At 40.1% G+C, this 21,647-nt stretch overlaps 1 long non-coding RNA gene across 14 annotated transcripts in view; it reads left to right on the top strand.

Moving 5' to 3' along the window:
* LOC129657617 (uncharacterized) overlaps positions 1 to 21,647 on the top strand; it is a 192,471-nt gene that overhangs the window by 124,145 nt on the left and 46,679 nt on the right. For 13 of the 14 annotated variants that reach the window (XR_008716890.1, XR_008716894.1, XR_008716899.1 and 10 more), the window contains 2 exons: positions 1,852 to 1,924; positions 2,312 to 3,054. This is a non-coding gene — a long non-coding RNA (uncharacterized LOC129657617). Of the gene's footprint in view, positions 1 to 1,851; positions 1,925 to 2,311; positions 3,055 to 21,647 lie in introns of those variants that run through there. The other variant, XR_008716902.1, reaches the window with a different exon arrangement.

Genomic DNA, 21,647 nt, shown 5'->3' with positions numbered 1-21,647 from the left:
TCTGAACCACCAGGGAAGTCCTCTGGAGAGGATCAGGACAAATCTGAGAAGGACAGAGAGTTTGTACTTCTTACTATGTTCTATCTGCTGCCTCTATCCTCCCAACATCTTTACTGGTTTGTTTTTGTTGGGGTGTTTTTTCTGGGGGGAGTGCAGGGCGAGGTGGGGGGTGGGTAGACCAAGGTGGAGCGGACTCTCCTATTTCCTATCTCCTCACAACTTTCTAAAGTCGTCTCATGTTGCCATCGCACTATGCAGAAATCTTCAGTGTGTCTCATTCACTGGCAGGATCACGTTCATGGCATGGTATTCCAAGCCCCAGTGCCCTTAACTCCAGAAGGTTCCTGACTCCTAAAATCCTTTTTCAAATTTACCCCCAAGCCACACCGGCCAATTGATTGTTTTGCGAACACAGTACCCATTGCTGTCATGATGCATTTGCTGGTGCTCATGCTCCTGCCTCTTCTCCTTTGAGTCTTTCTTGGGACCCAGCTTACCTCTCTTCTCAAGTAAACAAACATTCCCTGATCCAAATGGACCAAATTGGTCAATCCTTCTTTACCTCCTGTAAACGCATTTGATGTCATTCATTTGTCATTTATTTTTAGTCCAATCCCCAAATGGCCACTTACTCTGTGTATTAGTAAACACAGTCCAACTGCCCAAACAAGCAGTACCCATCTATCTGCTGTGTTGTTTATTTCTCACTTAGGCTATATCCAAGGAGAAGGCAATGGCACCCCACTCCAGTACTCTTGCCTGGAAAGTCCCATGGATGGAGGAGCCTGGTAGGCTGCAGTCCATGGGATCACGAAGAGTCGGATACGACTGAGCGACTTCACTTTCACTTTTCACTTTCATGCATTGGAGAAGGAAATGGTAACCCACTCCAGTGTTCTTGCCTGGAGAATCCCAGGGATGGGGAGCCTGGTAGGCTGCCATCTATGGGGTTGCACAGAGTCGGACACAACTGAAGCGACTTAGCAAAGTAGGCTATATCCAAGGTGGATGTTTTTGTTCGTGACTCCCCTGGATGGCACTCCATTAAGCAGTAAGTCAGGAATTTAGGTTCCTTCCATCTTGTTTTGTTTCTCTCTTCAATATGTGACTCCAAGGTGGCTGTTGGAAGAAAAGAAAACATGAGAAACTCCTACTGGACTTTTAGTTATCTTAACCTACTGCCCTCATTCACAACCATTGGCCAGAATTAGTCACATAACCAGAGAAGGCAATGGCACCCCACTCCAGTACTCTTGCCTGGAAAATCCCACGGACAGAGGAGCCTGGTGGGCTGCAGTCCATGGGGTTGCTAAGGGTCGGACACGACTGAGCAACTTCACTTTCACTTTTCACTTTCATGCATTGGAAAAGGAAATGACAACCCACTCCAGTGTTCTTGCCTGGAGAATCCCAGGGATGGGGGAGCCTGGTGGGCTGCCATCTGTGGGGTCGCACAGAGTCGATCACGACTGAAGCAACTTAGCAGTAGTCACATAACTCCGTGAAAAGCTAAAGGGGCTGGGACAGGCAGAAACAACTCAAGCCTTCAGGAGAGGAGCTTTGGTGGTCAGCTAGCCATGACTGCCTTCTGCTGGCCTCCCCTCATCCTAGGTTGAATGTTGCTAGTATGGCACAGTGACTCAGAAGGAGAAGAAGGTCATATGTAGAAAAAAAAAAAAAACAACAACACAGTTGCTATTATTTTTATTAAGTCCTCAGGATATATCCAAGGCAAAGTGCCTTCTTTCTTCATGCATGTATAAAAATTATTCACCTACATGCTCATAGTTTATGCTTATTTCCATCACTGCTGCTCTAAATATTTACTTTAACTTGATTTCTCCTGAACAGACGCATACTATGAACGGGACGCACACTTGAGTGATTTACTCTGGATCCTGCTCTGCTTCTAGGGATGGCTGAGGTACAACAGCTCCTATTTTCCAAAGGTCATTTTATTGGCACTTCAGAATACCATAGAAACAAGTGTAAGTAAAGGTAATTGCATTCAGGTGGAAGGAAAGAAGAAGGAAATGGAACGAAAAGGAACTAGCATTCATGGTACATACTTAGTGCCATATGTCTTTTATTTGCTGTCTTTTTAATGCATCCAGAAATGCTATGAATTAGTTATTATGGGTCCCAGCTGCTACTAACAACCCATGCTGTCTCCAAATCTAGTCAAAGGAATTTAGTACTATTTATGGGCTAGTCCAGACTTCTCCATGAATAATTTTGTATTTTAGGTACATCGTGGACTATCTTTGCAGCTAGCCTAAGTGACAAATCTTATTTATAATATTGTTTTTAGGTGCAAATGTACCACAGGAACCAACACATGAGACCTGCTTGCTTATCTGGTCCTCAGGCCTGTCAGGACACTGGGAGAGTCCCCTTCCCACCATGCACATGGCATTACACAGTGCCAAATTCATATAAGATATTGCACAGGTAGAATGAGTGGCTAAGTGATAATTACATAAAATTTAAGTTGAAAGAGAAACTAATTTCCTCTTTTAATCATAAATTTAAAATTAAGCTGTTTATAAAACAGCATTTTCCCAGATTTTCTCTCTAAAACATTAACCAATTTTGCTGGAATACAACATATAACTGTTTTAGTCAGAATCTAACATAGGTTTGTGACAGAAAAAAAAGAAAATGCACAAAATGTAATATATGTGTCCTTACATGAAATGATAAAAGCAAGATAACAAATGATATATACAATGTGAAATTCCTGTTGTAAAATATATATACACAGAAAAAGATTGGAAAGCATAAATCAAAGTGTTAAAAACAGTGATTTTCTTTGGTGATATATAAAATTATGGGAAATTTCTTTTGCAGTTTTGTGTTCTCGTTCTTGTTTTGTGTAGAGTATTTTCCTGAAGATATGTTATTTAGTATTTAGGGAAAAAACACACATATACAGAGTGTTGTACTAGGTCAAGTCTTTCATGGAAAAATCTAGATGTTTATTTGTATCTGTTATTTCCCTGTACTAACTATCCCTTGAAATCTTGATCCATTAAATTAAATAAACTGAGAAAAGATGTTTATACTGTCTCTAGAAAATACAACTCCATTTTTTCTCATCATTTCATATTTCCAGTTCATTAGGATAAGTTAAATTATTATGTGGGGTCCCCTTTTTGCACTTTTCCATAAATCATAATTTTGATTGGTGAGATCTCCAGTCCATGGATCATCCACTTCCTTCCAATCTTCTTTCCCACATCTCACCCATCCTGCCCATCTGGGAGCCCTCGTTCAGACATTATTAAACATCATTCTTTCCCTTGGAGGTTGTGTTTTACAGCATGGATTACAGGTCAGACAAATAACAAATAAGCCTTATTAAGTCTTGATTAGGACAACTGACATTCAGACACACATAGAGGAAACAAATATTGCATGTTTTAAAACTGGATTTTATTTTTCTCTTAAAGGAAAGCTTTATAAATGTTTATATAAATTTTACTTTTTCCTTTCTTATTCCCAAACAATATGGTTTACACCACAGCCATAGTAACCTTTTAAAAACATAAATCATGTTACTTCTCTGCTTATAACTTTTAATGTCTTCTCAGTGCAATTGAAACAACATTGAGATTTTTTTTATGGCCTTCAAGTCCTCCAAGATATCTTTTCATTTTATCCCATAGGCTCTGAAAAAACAAGAACTTTCTTTCTGTTCCTTAAACACTCAAGAGTCCCATTTTGGGCTTTTTTTCTCACTTAAAATAGGTCTCCCAAACACCTTTGCAAGACTGCCTTCTTCTTGCCATTCATGTCTCATCTCAAATGCCTCCTCCTCTGAGGGGGCCTCACCGACTGCCTTACTTCATTATTACTGCCCTTCCCCCTCTCCTGTGACACTGTCTATCCCAATACGCTACATCAGAGTTCTTATAGCCTTCTCTCCCCCTGAAGTTATTTTACGTAGTTTTTCTTTAATGAGTATTATCTGTCTTGCCAACTAGAATGTAAGTTCCACAGAGCAGGAACTTTTTCTTGTATCCCCATTGCTAGAATTATGCCGGGCACATAGTAGGCACAAAATAAATATCTCTTGTTTAAACAAAAATTGGCTTTGAATAATGCACAATACCAGAGAAGGCAATGGCACCCCACTCCAGTAATCTTGCCTGGAAAATCCACTGACGGAAGAGCCTGGAAGGCTCCAGTCCATGGGGTCACGAAGAGTTGGACATGACTGAGCGACTTCACTTTCACTTTTCACTTTCATGCATTGGAGAAGCAAATGGCAACCTACTCCAGTGTTCTTGCCTGGAGAATCCCAGGGACAGAGGAGCCTGGTGGGCTGCCGTCTATGGGGTCGCACAGAGTCGGACACGACTGAAGCGACTTAGCAGCAGCAGCAGCAGAATGCACAGTACTGTGTCTTCTTTGCTCCTAAAAACGGCTATAGGATCTGTGGCTCAGGATGTAAAGAACACACCTTTCATCTTTGAGCACAGAATGTCCTTTCTCCCAGGTCCTCCAGTCTCTTTATCTCCATTCGTCCTCCAGTCTCTTTTTATCTCCATTCGTGAACCATCAGAGCCTTTTCAGGCCACCACTAGAAGGACAATTTTCTTGATTCTGCTTTCACCTTCTCGCTTTCACCAAATTCCTGAAAACTCCTGTGAGTTTCTGTAATGGAAAATCAACCTAAATCAGAGAGTCTCACTGTTGTTCTTTGGTCTATGAAAATAAAACCATGGTGCTATCCTCAGCACAGTGCGTGCTTTTAGTTGGATTGTCACTTACCTGTCACACCCACGCCTTACCCCTGAATCAGAGCATTTTTCTGCAAGGCTGGTCAGTAGGACTTGGAATGATCTGTCTTTAGAACTTAGGTCAAAACAGGAATTATGGTAATCACAAGCATGGTTTCATTAGCATCATAGCCTAACCAATTTTTCTAATTCATCTTAAAATGTTATTCAACCATAACTTATTGAAAAATAAAGACAAATTTATCTTTTATAAAATCATGGGAATTTAGAGCTGTAATGCAATTTAGATACAATCTAGTTTAGATCATATCTAGTTAGATGTGATCATGGTTTTTATGATCTAGTTTATCAAACTAGGTGTGACCTAGTTTATCAAACTAGATATGATCTAGTTTATAGTTTAAAATATTTAAATATAGATATTTTTAAAATATTTAAGAATATTAAAACCCAGGGTGAGGCTAAGTAACTTTTCAAAGGTCACTGAGCCAAGCGAAGGCAGATCCACATTTAGACACCCAGTCCAACACTCTTTCTCCTACATATAATGAAGTTCAAAGTTTATTAGTTGTAGGATTAACTATTTTGGAATATTTAATAATCTTTTAAATATTTAATAATCTTTTATGAGTTTGAGTGAACTCCGGGAGTTGGTGATGAACAGGGAGGCCTGGCGTGCTGTGATTCATGGGGTCGCAAAGAGTCGGACATGACTGAGCAACTGAACTGAACTGAATAATCTTTTTCTCTGTTACAGTGCCTGGAACATAGAAGGCAATCAATAATTATGAAGGATTTTACTTCAATTTGGAATAGCAATTATAATGCCTTGTTGCTTTTCATTTATCTGTCTTTTGAGATTGTGTTTTACAACAGTCATGACTGTTATACACAGAGTTAAGCAGTATTAATTTACATAGTTAACTGACTCTTGCATGCATTTCACACATTTCTACCTGATAAATACACCCTGTGTATTGTGTATGTATTTATAATGCATGTATATAATTCCATTTCTGATGTGACTAGTATAGAAATGTTACTTATTTACTGGTAATTATTTATAAATGGAAAATAAATTAAGGTGGAATTCTTGGATTTAATTATCAGTACTTATTCATATGGAAATGACTTTAGACTATTTGGCATTGAAATAATCACAAAGATTTGGCATTATAATTGAAAATGTCTGAATCCTCTCTTTATGAGCTCATACTATTTGAAAATTTATTTCATAAAGTCATAGCAAGTTGAGAAAAAAAATTCTATTTGACATTAAAAGTGAGAAGTAGAAAATGGAAAATGAAATAAGGAGCATTTCCTGAAATTTCAATCTGAAGAGTAATTATAATGGTGTCTACAATTTTATGAAATAAAATGCTGAACATCATGTAAGATATTTTGAAATTACACTTTATATTTTGAATAGAAATTGAGCCAAGTCTGGAAACAGTCCCATGATCCAAGAGAGTGTTTTGCTTTCACTTATAGGCCGTGAACTGGAGGGCTCATCTGTTAATGCTCTAAATGTAATGAGCACTTTCACTACTTCACCTCCCTGTTTGCATGTGCCTCTAACTTGCCCCAATTTACCTGTGTGCTGTACAAGAGTACACAGCACTATATTTTCCTTCTTCATGGGTTTAATTGTCTTCATTTGTCTCCTATGAGTCTCAACTTTGACCAGCTCTGTTTATCACTTCTGCTGATAGATGTAGAACATTATTACTTTTCTGTGACCTGACAGGAGGGAAGAATAAATAGCATACTCCTCTGCTTCACTGACAAGCAGTTCTACATTCAGCAGTTTTCTAGCATCCAGTCTGGAAGATGCTTCCACAGACAGCAGAAACATGATGCTACCATTCTTGCATGAAGATACAAAGCAGTACTGAAAACAACTGTCTCATTAGTTCACGGAGTCAGATAATGATCAAAATAATGGGTAATTCTTCGCACTATTATGTGATACTCAGTGACAGAGTACCTGCCTTATGAACAATGTCTTTCCCTCCCCACCTTGGTAAAGTAAGAGTTTAGAAGCTATTTTTGTGGGAGCACTACTGCTGGAGAGCCCAGGAGAAGCAGGGATGTGGTTCTCTCTAGGATATAATGTTTCAGAGTTTCTACTGTGGGGAATGCTGAATTTTATAATTATTTGCAATTATTTCCCTTTCTTGAGGCATGTGTGGATGGTGCATGGTAGCTCAGATGGTAAAGCATCTGCCTACAATGCAGGAGACCCAGGTTCAATCCCTGGATCAGGAAGATACCCTGGAGAAGGAAATGGCAACCCACTCCAGTACTCTTGCCTGGAAAATCCCGTGGACCGAGGAGCCTGGTAGGCTACAGTCCATGGGGTCACAAAGAGTCAGACACGACTGAGCAACTTCACTTCACTTCCCTTTCTTGAAACTTCCCTCTATCTTTGAAGGTGAGTCTGTGAAATGAAAGTTATAATAAAATGAGTCATAATGAATCTTGTAGAAGAAAGAATTCATAATCTGTTCACTGAAATCCTGTCAAGCACAACACAAGTCCCACTTCTTCCATGACACCTTTTTAAACCAACCCATTAGTGGTTACACAACCCTTTGAACTTGTAAATATGATTGTTTTCTCTACCATGTGTTTTATGCCCATGAAATTTATTCTGTTGGCACTTTATATTGTTATTTGCCTTTCTTTCCTTTGTGCTCAGTTCAGTTCAGTTGCTCAGTAGTGTTCGACTTTCTGTGACCCCATGAATTGCAGCACGCCAGGCCTCCCTGTCCATCAACAATTCCTGGAATTCACTCAAACCCATGTCCATTGAGTCGATGATGCCATCCAGCCATCTCATCCTCTGTCATCCCATTTTCCTCCTGCCCCCAATCCCTCCCAGCATCAGAGTCTCTTCCAATGAGTCAACTTTTCGCATGAGGTGGCCAAAGTATTGGAGTTTCAGCTTTAGCATCATTCCTTCCGAAGACCACCCAGGACTGATCTCCATTAGAATGGACTGGTTGGATCTCCTTGCAGTCCAAGGGACTCTCAAGAGCCTTCTCCAACACCACAGTTCAAAAGCATCAATTCTTCGTCACTCAGCCTTCTTCACAGTCCAACTCTCACATCCATACATGACCACAGGAAAAACCATAGCCTTGACTAGATGGACCTTTGTTGGCAAAGTAACATCTCTGCTTTTGAATATGTTATCCAGGTTGGTCATAACTTTCCTTCCAAGGAGTAAGCATCTTTTAATTTCATGGCTGCAATCACCATCTGCAGTGATTTTGGAGCCCCCCAAAATAAAGTCTGACAATGTTTCCACTGTTTCACCATTTATTTCCCATGAAGTGATGGGACCAGATGCCATGATCTTCATTTTCTGAATGTTGAGCTTTAAGCCAACTTTTTCACTCTCCACTTTCACTTTCATGAAGAGGCTTTTGAGTTCCTCTTCACTTTTTGCCATAAGGGTGGTGTCATCTGCATATCTGAGGTTATTGATATTTCTTCCAGCAATCTTGATTCCAGCTTGTGCTTCCTCCAGCCCAGTGTTTCTCATGATGTACTCTGCATATAAGTTAAATAAGCAGGGTGACAATAAACAGCCTTGACGTACTCCTTTTCCTATTTGGAACCAGTCTGTTGTTCCATGTCCAGTTCTAACTGTTGCTTCTTGACCTGCATACAGATTTCTCAAGAGGCAGGTCAGGTGGTCTGGTATTCCCATCTCTTTCAGAATTTTCCAAGTTTATTGTGATTCACACAGTCAAAGGCTTTGGCATAGTCAAGAAAGCAGAAATAGATGTTTTTCTGGAACTCTCTTGCTTTTTCCATGATCCAGCGGATGTTGGCAATTTGGTCTCTGGTTCCTCTGCCTTTTCTAAAACCAGCTTGAACATCTGGAAGTTCACGGTTCACATATTGCTGAAGCCTGGCTTGGAGAATTTTGAGCATTACTTTACTAGCGTGTGAGATGAGTGCAATTGTGCGGTAGTTTGAGCATTCTTTGGCATTGCCTTTCTTTGGGATTGGAATGAAAACTGACCTTTTTCAGTCCTGTGGCCACTGCTGAGTTTTCCAAATTTGCTGGCATATTGAGTGCAACACTTTCACAGCATCATCTTTCAGGATTTGAAATAGCTCAACTGAAATTCCATCACCTCCACTAGCTTTGTTTGTAGTGATGCTTTCTAGGGCCCACTTGACTTCACATTCCAGGATGTCTGGATCTAGGTGAGTAATCACACCATCATGATTATCTGGGTCATGAAGATCTTTTTTGTACAGTTCTTCTGTATATTCTTGCCATCTCTTCTTAATATCTTCTGCTTCTGTTAGATCCATACCATTTCTATCCTTTATCGAGCCCATCTTTGCATGAAATGTTCCCTTGGTATCTCTAATTTTCTTGAAGAAATCTCTAGTCTTTCCCATTCTGTTGTCTTCCTGTATTTCTTTGCGTTGATGGCTGAGGAAGGCTTTCTTATCTCTTCTTGCTATTCTTTGGAACTCTGCATTCAGATGCTTATATCGTTCCTTTTCTCCTTTGCTTTTCACTTCTCTTCTTTTCACAGCTATTTGTAAGGCCTCCCCACACAGCCATTTTGCTTTTTTGCATTTCTTTTCCATGGGGATGGTCTTGATCCCTGTCTCCTGTACAATGTCATGAACCTCCGTCCATAGTTCATCAGGCACTCTGTCTATCAGATCTAGTCCCTTAAATCTATTTCTCACTTCCACTGTATAATCATAAGGGATTTGATTTAGGTCATACCTGAATGGTCTAGTGGTTTTCCCTACTTTCTTCAATTTAAGTCTGAATTTGGCAATAAGGAGTTCATGATCTGAGCCACAGTCAGCTCCCAGTCTTCTTTTTGCTGACTATATAGAGCTTCTCCATCTTTGGCTGCAAAGAATATAATCAATCTGATTTCAGTGTTGACCATCTGGTGATGTCCATGTGTAGAGTCTTCTCTTGTGTTGTTGGAAGAGGGTGTTTGCTATGACCAGTGCGTTCTCTGGGCAAAACTCTATTAGCCTTTGCCCTGCTTCATTCCGTACTCCAAGGCCAAATTTTCCTGTAACCCCAGGTGTTTCTTGACTTCCTACTTTTGCATTCCAGTCCCCTATAATGAAAAGGACATCTTTTTTGGGTGTCAGTTCTAAAAGGTCTTGTCGGTCTTCATAGAACCTTTCAACTTCAGCTTCTTCAGTGTTACTGGTTGGGGTATAGACTTGGATTACTGTGATATTGAATGGTTTGCCTTGGAAAGGAACAGAGATCATTCTGTCATTTTTGAGATTGCATCCAAGTACTGCCTTTTGGACTCTTTTGTTGACCATGATGGCTACTCTGTTTCTCCTAAGGGATTCCTGCCCACAGTAGTAGATATAATGGTCATCTGAGTTAAATTCACCCATTCCAGTCCATTTTAGTTTGCTGATTCCTAGAATGTCAACGTTCACTCTTGCCATCTCCTGTTTGACCACTTCCAATTTGCCTTGATTCATGGACCTAACATTCCAGGTTCCTATGCAATATTGCTCTTGACAGCATCAGACCTTGCTTCTATCACCAGTCACGTCCACAACTGGGTATTGTTTTTGCTTTGGCTCCATCCCTTCATTCTTTCTGGAGTTATTTCTCCACTGATCTCCAGTAGCATATTGGGCACCTACTGACCTGGGGAGTTCCTCTTTCAGTGTCCTATCATTTTGCCTTTTCATACTGTCATGGGGTTCTCAAGGCAAGAATACTGAAGTGGTTTGCCATTCCCTTCTCCAGCGGACCACATTCTGTCAGACCTCTCCACCATGACCCGCCCATCTTGGGTGGCCCCACGGGCATGGCTTAGTTTCATTGAGTTAGACAAGGCTGTGGTCTGTGTGATTAGAGTGACTAGTTTTCTGTGTTTGTGGTTTCAGTGTGTCTGCCATCTGATGCCCTCTCGCAGCACCTACCATCTTACTTGGGTTCTGTCTTCCTTTGTGCTACTCTTTAATAAATACATGACTTACTTCCCTACTAGAGCACAGGCACTTCCTTGTTAGATATTGTTGTTGTTGTTTAGTCGCTAAGTTGTGTCTGACTCTTTTGTGACCTCATGGACTATAGCCCACCAACCTCCTCTGTCCTTGGGATTTCCTTGGCAAGAATACTGGAGTGGGTTGCCATTTTCTTCTCCAGGGGATCTTCCTGACTCAGGGATCAAACTCATGTTTCCTGCTTGTCAAGTGGATTCTTTACAACTGATCCACCTGGGAAGCACTCCTTGTCAGATACTTATATATATTCCTTGAAGCACATAAAACTATCATTTTGTGAAGTTATATTAGAAATTAAAAGATGGGTTTATTTCCAAGTAGGTAAGTGTAGGTTCTTGAAAACGTTGTCTGCTTTAGATAGTAACCTTTGTAAGAACTCAGGTGGGGAGAAAGGGTTTCCTAGATCAATGTGTCCTCATTCATTAAGGTGGGATATTCTATCTTTTCTGACTGTCTCTGCAACCCTGCCCTGGAGAGTCACCCAGGCTTCATGTAGGCATGTGCTTGCCTCTTTGTATCAACTTGAAGTATGGTTAATGAAATAAATCTGACGAACATGACTACATATTTTCAGAATGGGTGTCTTGCTAGCTTCATCCCACTCCTGAGTTAGCCCGCAGTGTGCTCCCTTTGGTGTTCCATGCCAGATCCACAAGTAAGCAGGCAGACTGTGCAAAGGTCCAGAGCAGAAGGACCTGCTATGTTTTCATACTCTACAAGGCATTCTCCTTCCCATTATTGAACTGTTGAGAAGAGGTGGGTAGAATTTTAATTATGTGTGGGTAAACACTTTTCAACTTTGGTGTTTGAAGCTGATGTGGAGATTAAGGACAGATTGGCATAAAAATCTCAAGAGCTATTTTGGTTAAAAAAAGAGATTGAGACCCCAACCCAAAGGCAAAGCCAACCAGGTTCAGCCCCCACCCCATAATCTCCCTCATTTTTTATAGAATGTGTATTATTTCCATACTATGTAATATGCTATGCAAACACAGCTTTACGTAACTTCTTTCAATAAGATTGCCATCTATAAACATCTCTTATTTAGACATTCTCATAGTACCACTTCTTCAAATCCTTTCCCTCAAGGTGGAAAATTATTGAAGTCTGTCTGATATTCAAAATTGGGGTGTACTTTCATTTATAGCTAGTATTAAATAACAAGGACCAAATTTATCCTTCCACCTGAAACTGCAAAGAAAAGGAAAATAAGGTATGGCATATATGATTTCCAGGACCCAAATATCAGGCAACAGAAGACAGTTACCTTGAAAGATGGGAAACAAATAGGTGACTTTTATTTTTGCCCAAGCTTACTGCTTTAAAAGAGTTTCCAGACTGTAATGCAAATAGGAGGAACCCAGGAGGAGTTAGCAGGCTCTTTGAGTTGAATAGAACCCAGGGAGACAAAGTCAGCTAGAGTTCGAAAGAGCAATAAAGAGGAAGGGAAATCCTGAAGTATACGGTGTGTTCCCCTGACCATGCAGCATGTACTCATTAGTGTATGTCTGTGAGGAAACTATCAGAGGCAAGGAAATCTCCCAGAAGAATTAGAGGGAACAATATGAGCACTCACACAGGGCTGGGTATAGTCGCAGTTCTAGCCAGTCTAGAAAACCTCAATGTACCCAGGGTGAAAATAGATTGTTCAGGAGGGTTTAGCCTCAACAGTGGAAATTAGCCAACCAAGACCCAAAAGAATGAAAGTGTTTCCTACTATCTCAACTGTATCTTAGCATAAAGCTCAAGAATATTGATAGGAATACAAAAATATCCAGCATTCAACATGATAAAATTCACAATGTCTGACCTCCAATCAAAGATTACAAGGCATGCAAAGAAGCAGGAAATAAGAATCTCTAAATAGGTGGAAAATAAATCAGTTGAAACCAGAGCTGACACACATATTAGAATTAGCAGATAAAAGCATGAAAACAATGACTACAATTGTATGTACAAAAAGTTAAGCAGACATGGAGAAAAGTAAAAAGTGCCAAATTGAACCTCAAGATAAAAACTATAATGTCTGAGGTGAAAAATACACCAGATGGGATAAATAGTAGTTAGACACTGCAGAAGAAAATGCTTAGTGAATTTGAAGGAATGATAAAAGAAACTATCCAAAACTGATGGATCCATGTATTCTGACTGGAAGGAAGGGCATGGAAGCTACTGGGGAAAAAGTTTCCATGAGAGTGGAAAGAGAATAGATGAGCTGAGTGATGCTCTGAGTGTGTAGTCAAGGCGGGGGAGGGGGCATTTCTGGTTTTGAGTCTGTGGAGTGGCAGACACTAGAACCACTCCCGAATCAGTCATCCACCTTGGAGGGGTGAGAGATAGGGAGCCTTTGGACTTGGGGTGGCTGAGTGAACGATCTGTCACACTGAGGCTGAGACCAATTTTAACGCTAACATTTTTGGCTGTGGGGATAACTATCCTATCTTGTCCCTGAAGAAACACTCTGATGATTGCAGCAACCATCACCATGGAGGCAGCAATAACATGTCTAATGCAGGCTGTGATGAATGGCGCATTTCCTTGAGCTCTACAGGTTTAAGCTGCATTCACAGGCAGGAGCCGTGTAGCGTATCCTGCGCACTTAGCTTCTCACAGCCTCTGTGGAGTTCATCATTGTCAGAGAGAGTACAATCAGTTATGGTTCTATCTGTAAGCCAAAGGCAAACATGGCTGGTCTTTCATAACAAGGAAGCATTCTGAGGGATTCTAGAATAGCCCAAGGGAGGGAGAATCTAGTACAGAAGAGACTCTGGTGTCCTTTTAACGTGGGCTTGAGTGCTATGCTTTAAAGTGCTCCCGAGGAATAGTTATTATGGTCCAAATTGAAACTTGACCACTCCAGTCACATGGGAAAAGTTGAGGTGTATTTCTTAGCTTTTTATCTGCTAAAATGTTTCTAGAAAAAAGTACCCAAATAAAAAGGAACAAATAGTCCTATAATAGAGTTTTTGGAAATTCTGCCCAATTTAAACTTTGTCTTTAGATTCCACTAAACCTCATGTTTAAAACAGTACAAAAAAGATCTTCATGACCCAGATAATCATGATGGAGTGATCACTGACCTAGAGCCAGACATCCTGGAATGTGAACTCAAGTGGGCCTTAGAAAGCATCACTATGAACAAAGCTAGTGGAGGTGATGAAATTCCAGCTGAGCTATTTCAAATCCTGAAAGATGATGCTGTGAAAGTGCTGCACTCAATATGCCAGCAAATTTGGAAAACTCAGCAGTGGCCACAGGACTGGAAAAGGGCCGTTTTCATTCCAATCCCAAAGAAAGGCAATGCCAAAGAATGCTCAAACTGCCGCACAATTGCACTCATCTCACACACTAGTAAAGTAATGCTCAAAATTCTCCAAGCCAGGCTTCAGCAATATGTGAACCGTGAACTTCCAGTTGTTCAAGCTGGTTTTAGAAAAGGCAGAGGAACCAGAGACCAAATTGCCAACATCCGCTGGATCATGGAAAAAGCAAGAGAGTTCCAGAAAAACATCTATTTCTGCTTTCTTGACTATGCCAAAGCCTTTGACTGTGTGGATCACAATAAACTGGAAAATTCTGAAAGAGATGGGAATACCAGACCATCTGACCTGACTCTTGAGAAATGTGTATGCAGGTCAGGAAGCAACAGTTAGAACTGGCCATGGAACAACAGACTGGTTCCAAATAGGAAAAGGAGTACATCAAGGCTGTGTGTTGTCACCCTGCTTATTTAACTTCTATGCAGAGTACATCATGAGAAATACTGGGCTGGAAGAGGCACAAGCTGGAATCAAGATTGCTGGGGGAAATCCCAATAACCTCATATATGCAGATGACACCACCCTTATGGCAGAAAGTGAAGAGGAACTAAAAAGTCTCTTGATGAAGGGGAAAGAGGAGAGTGAAAAAGTTGGCTTAAAGCTCAACATTCAGAAAACAAAGATCATGGCATCCAGTCCCATCACTTCATGGGAAATAGATGGGGAAACAGTGGAAACAGTATCAGACTTTATTTTTGGGGGCTCCAAAATCACTGCAGATGGTGATTGCCACCATGAAATTAAAAGACGCTTACTCCTTGGAAGGAAAGTTATGACCAACCTTGATAACATATTCAAAAGCAGAGACATTACTTTCCAACAAAAGTCCGTCTAGTCAAGGCTATGGTTTTTCCTGTGGTCATGTATGGATGTGAGAGTTGAACTGTGAAGAAAGCTGAGCGCCAAAGAATTGATGCTTTTGAACTGTGGTGTTGGAGAAGACTCTTGAGAGTCCCTTGGACTGCAAGGAGATCCAACCAGTCCATTCTGAAGGAGATCAGCCCTTGGATTTCTTTGGAAGGAATGATGCTAAAGCTGAAACTCCAGTACTTTGGCCACCTGATGCGAAGAGTTGACTCACTGGAAAAGACTCTGATGCTGGGAGGGATTGGGAGCAGGAGGAGAAGGGGACGACAGAGGATGAGATGGCTGGATGGCATCACCGACTCGATGGACGTGAGTCTGAGTGAATTTCGGGAGTTGGTGATGGACAGGGAGGCCTGGCATGCTGCGATTCATGGGGTCGCAAAGAGTTGAACACAACTGAGTGACTGAACTGAACTGAACTGACTGAAACCTCATGTATTATTTTGCTTTGTTCTTAGTGACAAGGAAGTTATTAAGATAAATTTCCCTTACCCAATTCCATAACCCATTTTTAAAATTTTTATTTTATTATTATTTTTTACTGTGCTGGGTCTTTGTTGCTGCATGTGGGCTTTCTCTAGTTGCCACAAGTGAGGACTACTCTCCAATTGTGGTGTGTGGGCTTCTCATTGTGGTGGCTTCTCTTGTTGAAAAGCATGGGCTCTAGGTGTGTGGGCTCAGTAGTTGCGATGCATGGGCTTTGTTACCCTGTGGCATGTGGAAACTCCCCAGCCCGGGAATCAAACCCATATCCCCTGTATTGGCAGGCAGATTCTTAACCACTGGACCACCAGGGAAGTTCCCATAGCCAGTTTTTATCTACTATCACTGTTCTGAATGGTTATAGCTAATACATGTGTAGATTTATTATATGCCAAGCACTGTTCTACACACTGAGTTAACTCATTAAATATAGTTCACTTAAGTCTCAAATCTGGCCTTCTCTATTCATTAAAAAAAAAACCAAAACACAGAATGTGAAACATTTTCTGTGGGAAAAAAAATATGGGTTGTAGTACAAATAAATGCTGTCTGCACAAGACTTAACTCGATGTAGAATTAAAATTACTTACTTGCAGATTTCACGTGTTGAAACTTTATTTGGATTGTCTTTTGCAAAAAAAAAAAAAAAAAAAGAAACCTTATTATTCAGACACGCTTGCACTTGAATATGATGATTTAGGGCCTATTACACAAAAATAGTTGTAACTGCATGTAAAGCCATGTAAAACATTAGACCTATGAAAATGCTTTCCCCTAAAGTGTTCATGAAAGAAATGAGACTGAGAAGGAGTGGAAGAGATCTTACTACTTTGAACAGAATTGCCCATACATGCAAATCTCAAAACTTCCAAGTTTGTTATTTTCAAGTAAATCTATTAATGGATATACAGTCTCTTCTGTCTCATTGTAATGAAAATTGTTTCCAATCATTTTGTCAATAAAAAAGTTCTGTACTCCCCAGTTGTGACTTACATAACTATATATAGATAGTCCAAAGCAAAAATGTCAACTATACTGTCCTTTTATCTATTTTTTTAAAGTACCAGTCTCAATGTTTATTTTGTACTCAAAGGATAGCTTTCTATGTGAATAATTCCAAAAGCATGAGAACTAAAAGTACAATAAGTTTAAAAATATGCTAATGTTTGGAAATTAATGGGTTTTGGTTCTTTGTAAATTGCAGTTTTAAAAGAAATACCTCTTCACTGGATGTTCTTAAGTTACTATGCTTTTGATACAAATGAATGTTATTATCATAAAACACTAAAATTAAAAGGAACTTTAAAAAATATTTTGATTAAAAAATAAAATTCTCAGGTAATATAATTTGCCTATTGCTAGTCTTTTCACATGTACAGATAATGTTTTAAAAATCAGGCAATATAGTATTTCAGATTTGAGGAGAAAACAAGTATTCAATTTTGCGTGCTCTTCTTGTAGTCCTCAATAGGGCCAGAACTCTATTAGATAATGTATTTAATGGGTACAAAGTAAGTTATGATATGAGTATATTCCTTCATTTAGTCCACTTAGATTCAATGCTAATGTATTGAGTGAAACTTTCTTTTCCTGAAAAGTGTATGTAACATTTGGAAAAATAAAAAGCTAACTTTGTCCTGAGAAATAGTTTATTCACTCATGGAAATATGACCAGAAAAACCCCTAAAAGCCATAATTTTACTTGTCAATCATCTTTACTTTAAAATATTGATATAAACAGTTTTAAGATATTATGCTTTAATCTCTAGGAAAAATAACATTGAAAATAGCACTGAAGCAGCAAATCGTACTGAATAGGTAGTTCCTCAAAGTTGATTATTCTAAGGTTCAGTACCAAAAGAATTTTTTTTAGAATATCAAGTGAGAAGTCAGTCTTACATTTTTCAGGTAAGGTCTTCTTTCCCTGTATATGAAAATATCATTTATCAGAATGAAAAACACTAGAAAAAAGCTTTTAAATTTGTTGCTGTTTTTAAAACATGAATAATAGCATTAGTTACATAGGAATCTGATGCTAGTGTATTGACCTGGTCTACATAGACATACTTATTGACCAACACCAAACACTGGGTTCTGAAGATGCCACTGTTTTGGAAAGCTCAGCTAAATTTACTGGAACTTAACAGAACTTCTTGAACTTATCTCAGTGAGTCAGGAGACTGAGGACTGGTGGTACACACCTGCCAAGAGTCCACTTACATCTGAAATGAATTACCATCTTGAAGAAGAATTTATCCTAAAAGAATGGGGCCCTTAAAGTGTGATCATGGTCAGTACTCAGCCATAGGGGGAGGAGGACTTCTGAGAATAGCAGTGTCTGCCTCTTGGCTCAGCTTCCCCACCTCGCCTTTTGACCGAGGCCATGGGAGTGGGAGAGAGAGGGCGGCCTGGCTCAGCCCAGGACGCCTGTTAGCGGGTTGTGACCTTTGCCAGCAGCAGCAGATTTTCGCAGCACGGCCCCTGCTGCGTGGGTGACTGCATGCAAGCCGGCAGCTGCAGCAAGGCACAGAAGACCGCTGGCGGGGAGGCCAGCAGTGGAGTAGCAGCAGCATCAGTAACTAGTGCTTTCATGAGGGGGGCTGGCTGATTCAGGAGTGATAACTGGGGGGGAACCAGATCGGAGCAAGGATGTTAGAGAAGACGGTGGATGTGACACAGCAGCCAAAATTATCGTGCTCATGACACTCACCTGCAAGGTCCTGGGTATAACTGGATGATTTTGAAAGCGTCTGGAGGAACCCAAACAGTGGTTACTATGGAAAATACTGTTTGGGATGCAACACAGACCATAGAAACAGACTGTGTTTAAATCCTACCTGCACTGCTTGTCAGCTATGTCAGCAATTTAATCTCTGTTTCCTTGTTAGTAGTATTTACTTACTCCATCAAGTTTTATGGAGAAAGATGAAATACAGTCTTTCTTTCTGCATAGGACACTTAACAATTTTATCTCATTTTAGGATTGCACTGCAGCCAACTGTGCTAGTGAATCAGAATATAAAATTTTAGTGATCAATATTTCTTCATAAACACACATCTTCCCTCTCAAGCTGTCTTACATAAACTACTTTAATCTGGGCATTGAAAAGACTGATTTTTTCTTCTTTTAATTATTGAAAATATAATTGCGTGAAACTATAATTATAAAAATGTATTGTTGGGCAAATAGCACATAAAGATCTTATATGTATGATAATAATAGTACAAAGTGAGATGGGTGATGGAGATATATCCAAACAATGAGATCAAACAATAATTAAAACCCATAGACAACAGTGGGCATCAAAAATGTGAATTAATATAAAAGACTATGTTTTCTTCTTTCTTCTCTTCTTTAAAAGACATAAAAATGTACAAAGAAATAATCATGACACATAAGAATAGCACAGAAGAGGGTAGAGGGAATCCAGTTACAATGGAAAAAAAATTAATTTTTCCTGTCATCCTCTTAGAACACTGCCTTGTGACCATGACACAGGGATGGTAAGAAGCTACCTGGAGGGGCTTTTGGAAGATTGTGTTGGGAAAATATCATCACTTTGGAGTAAAAAAGGAAAGATAGACAATGCACAATGAAATGAGGCCTTTGGTCCATCAGTTTTCTGAGGGCAGAAAGCAGCAGCCCAATTGAGAAAGCTGCACAGCTATGAATAGATGTGTTTGTTTACCATAAAGGAAAGATGTCACAGAATCCAGAGCCAATTGTCTAGAGGGGAGACCCACGGATAACTGAGAACAATGGATTAGGAAGCTACCAATAAATTAATCTAGCTGGTTGTAGGAAATAAGACCAATAAGCAAAAATCAATAGTTTTTCTATATGCCAACCATACAAACTAAAAAATAAAAATACCTTCTCTAGGCAAGGGTGGGATGATTAGAGAGAATATAGCACTGAAACATGTATATTACCGTATGTGAAACAGATGACCAATCCAAGTGCAATGCATGAAACAGGGCACTCAAAGCTGGTGCACTGGAACAACCCAGAGGGAAGGAACAGGGAGGGAAGAGGGAGGGGGTTCAGGACGGGGGTACACATGTACACCCGTGGCAAATTCATGTCAATGTATGACAAAAACTACCACAATATTGAAAAGTAATCAACTAAAACAAATTAATTAACTTTAAAAATACCTTCTCTAACTTCCAGATATATTACCAAAATATTTGCAAGATCTGTATACCAAAAGCTATAAAATTTTGTTGAGAGAAATTAATGAACTGCCAAAAAACTAGATAGATACTCCATGTTCATAGATGGGAAGATTCAATATTTTTGAGGTGTCAGTTCTCTCATATTGATCTAGGATTCAACTCAATCCCAGTCAAAATCCTAATAGACTTTTTCAGATGGAAATTTATGTCAGTTCAAAATGTAGTTATGAAAGACTCCAAATCTGAAAGAGCCGTAACAGTTTTGAAAGGGAATCAATAAGGTTTTCGAGAACTAAAGACTACCTGATTTCAAGATTTGTAGTAAAGCTACAGCAACAAAAAACATGAGGTATTTACATAAGAACAGGTATGTAGAACTTGCAACCGTGCTCCACTGTCCATGGGATTCTCTAGGCAAGAATACTGGAGTGGGTTGGTTGCCATGCCCCCCTCCAGGGAATCTTCCCAACCCAGGGATTGAACTAAGGTCTGCTACATTGCAGCCAGATTCTTTACCCCCTGAGCCACCTTGGTGCCAGTGGTAAAGAATCTGCCTGTCAATGCAGGAAATATAAAAGATGAAGGTTCAGTCCTTGAGTCAGGAAGATACCCTGCAGAACGGAATGGCAACCCACTCCAGTATTCTTGCCTGGAGAATCTCATGAACAGAGGAGCCTGGTGGGCTACAGTCCATAGAATCTCAAAGAATCAGACACTGCTGATGCAATTAAGCAAGCAGATATGTAGAACAATTTCAGTTCAGTTCAGTCACTCAGTCATGTCCAACTCCTTGCGACCCCATGGACTGCAGCACACCAGGCTTCCCTGTCCATCACCAACTCCCGGAGTTTGCTCAAACTCATGTCCATCGAGTCAGTGATGCCATCCAACCATCTCATCCTCTGTCATCCCCTTCTCCTCCCACCTTCAATCTTTCCCAGCATCAGGGTCTTTTCCAATGAGTCAGCTCTTCACATCAGATGGCCAAAGTATTGGAGTTTCAGCTTCAGCATCAGTCCTTCCAGTGAATATTCAAGACCGATTTCCTTTTGGATTGACTGGTTTGATCTCTTGCAGTCCAAGGGACTCTCAAGAGTCTTCTCCAACACCACAGTTCAAAAGCATTAATTCTTCAGTGCTCAGGTTTCTTTATAGTCCAGCTCTTATATCTATACATGACTACTCGAAAAACTATAGCTTTGACTAGACGGACCTTTGTTGGTAAAGTAATGTCTCTGCTTTTTAATATGCTGTCTAGGTTGGTCATAGCTTTTCTTCCAAGGAGTAAGCATCTTTTAAATTTCATTGCTGCAGTCACCATCTGCCATGATTTTGGAGTCCAAGAAAATAAACTCTATCTCTGTTTCCATTGTTTCCCCATCTATTTGCCATGAAGTGATAGAACCAGAACTGTGGTGTTGGAGCAGACTCTTGAAAGTCCCTTGGGCAGCAAGGAGATCCAACCAGTTCATCCTAAAGGAAATCAGTCCTGAATATTCATTGGAAGGACTGATGCTGAAGCTGAAACTCCAATATTTTGGCCACCTGATACAAACTGACTCATTGGAAAAGACCCTGATGATGGGAAAGATTGAAAGCGGGAGGAGAAGGGGACAACAGAGGATGAGATGGTTGGATGGCATCACCGACTCAAGGGACATGATTCTGAGTAAACCTTGGGAGTTGGCGATGGACAGGGAAGCCTGGTATGCTGCAATCCACCGGGTCACTGGAGTCGGACACGACTGAGTGACTGAACTGAACTGAACTGATGAGCTCGGATGCCATGTTTTCGGAATGTTGAGCTTTAAGCCAACTTTTTCACTCTCCACTTTCACTTTCATCAAGAGGCTTTTGAGTTCCTCTTCACTTTCTGCCATAAGGGTAATGTCATCTGCATATCTGAGGTTATTGATATTTCTCCCGGCAATCTTGATTCTAGCTTGTGCTTCATCCTGTGCAGCATTTCTCATGATGTACTCTGCATATAAGTTAAATAAGCAGGGTGACAATATAC

Source organism: Bubalus kerabau, chromosome 7 (assembly GCF_029407905.1).
Source record: "Bubalus kerabau isolate K-KA32 ecotype Philippines breed swamp buffalo chromosome 7, PCC_UOA_SB_1v2, whole genome shotgun sequence".
In the NCBI taxonomy this organism is placed as follows: Eukaryota; Metazoa; Chordata; class Mammalia; order Artiodactyla; family Bovidae; genus Bubalus; species Bubalus kerabau.
This window is presented reverse-complemented; position numbering and strand designations above follow the sequence as displayed.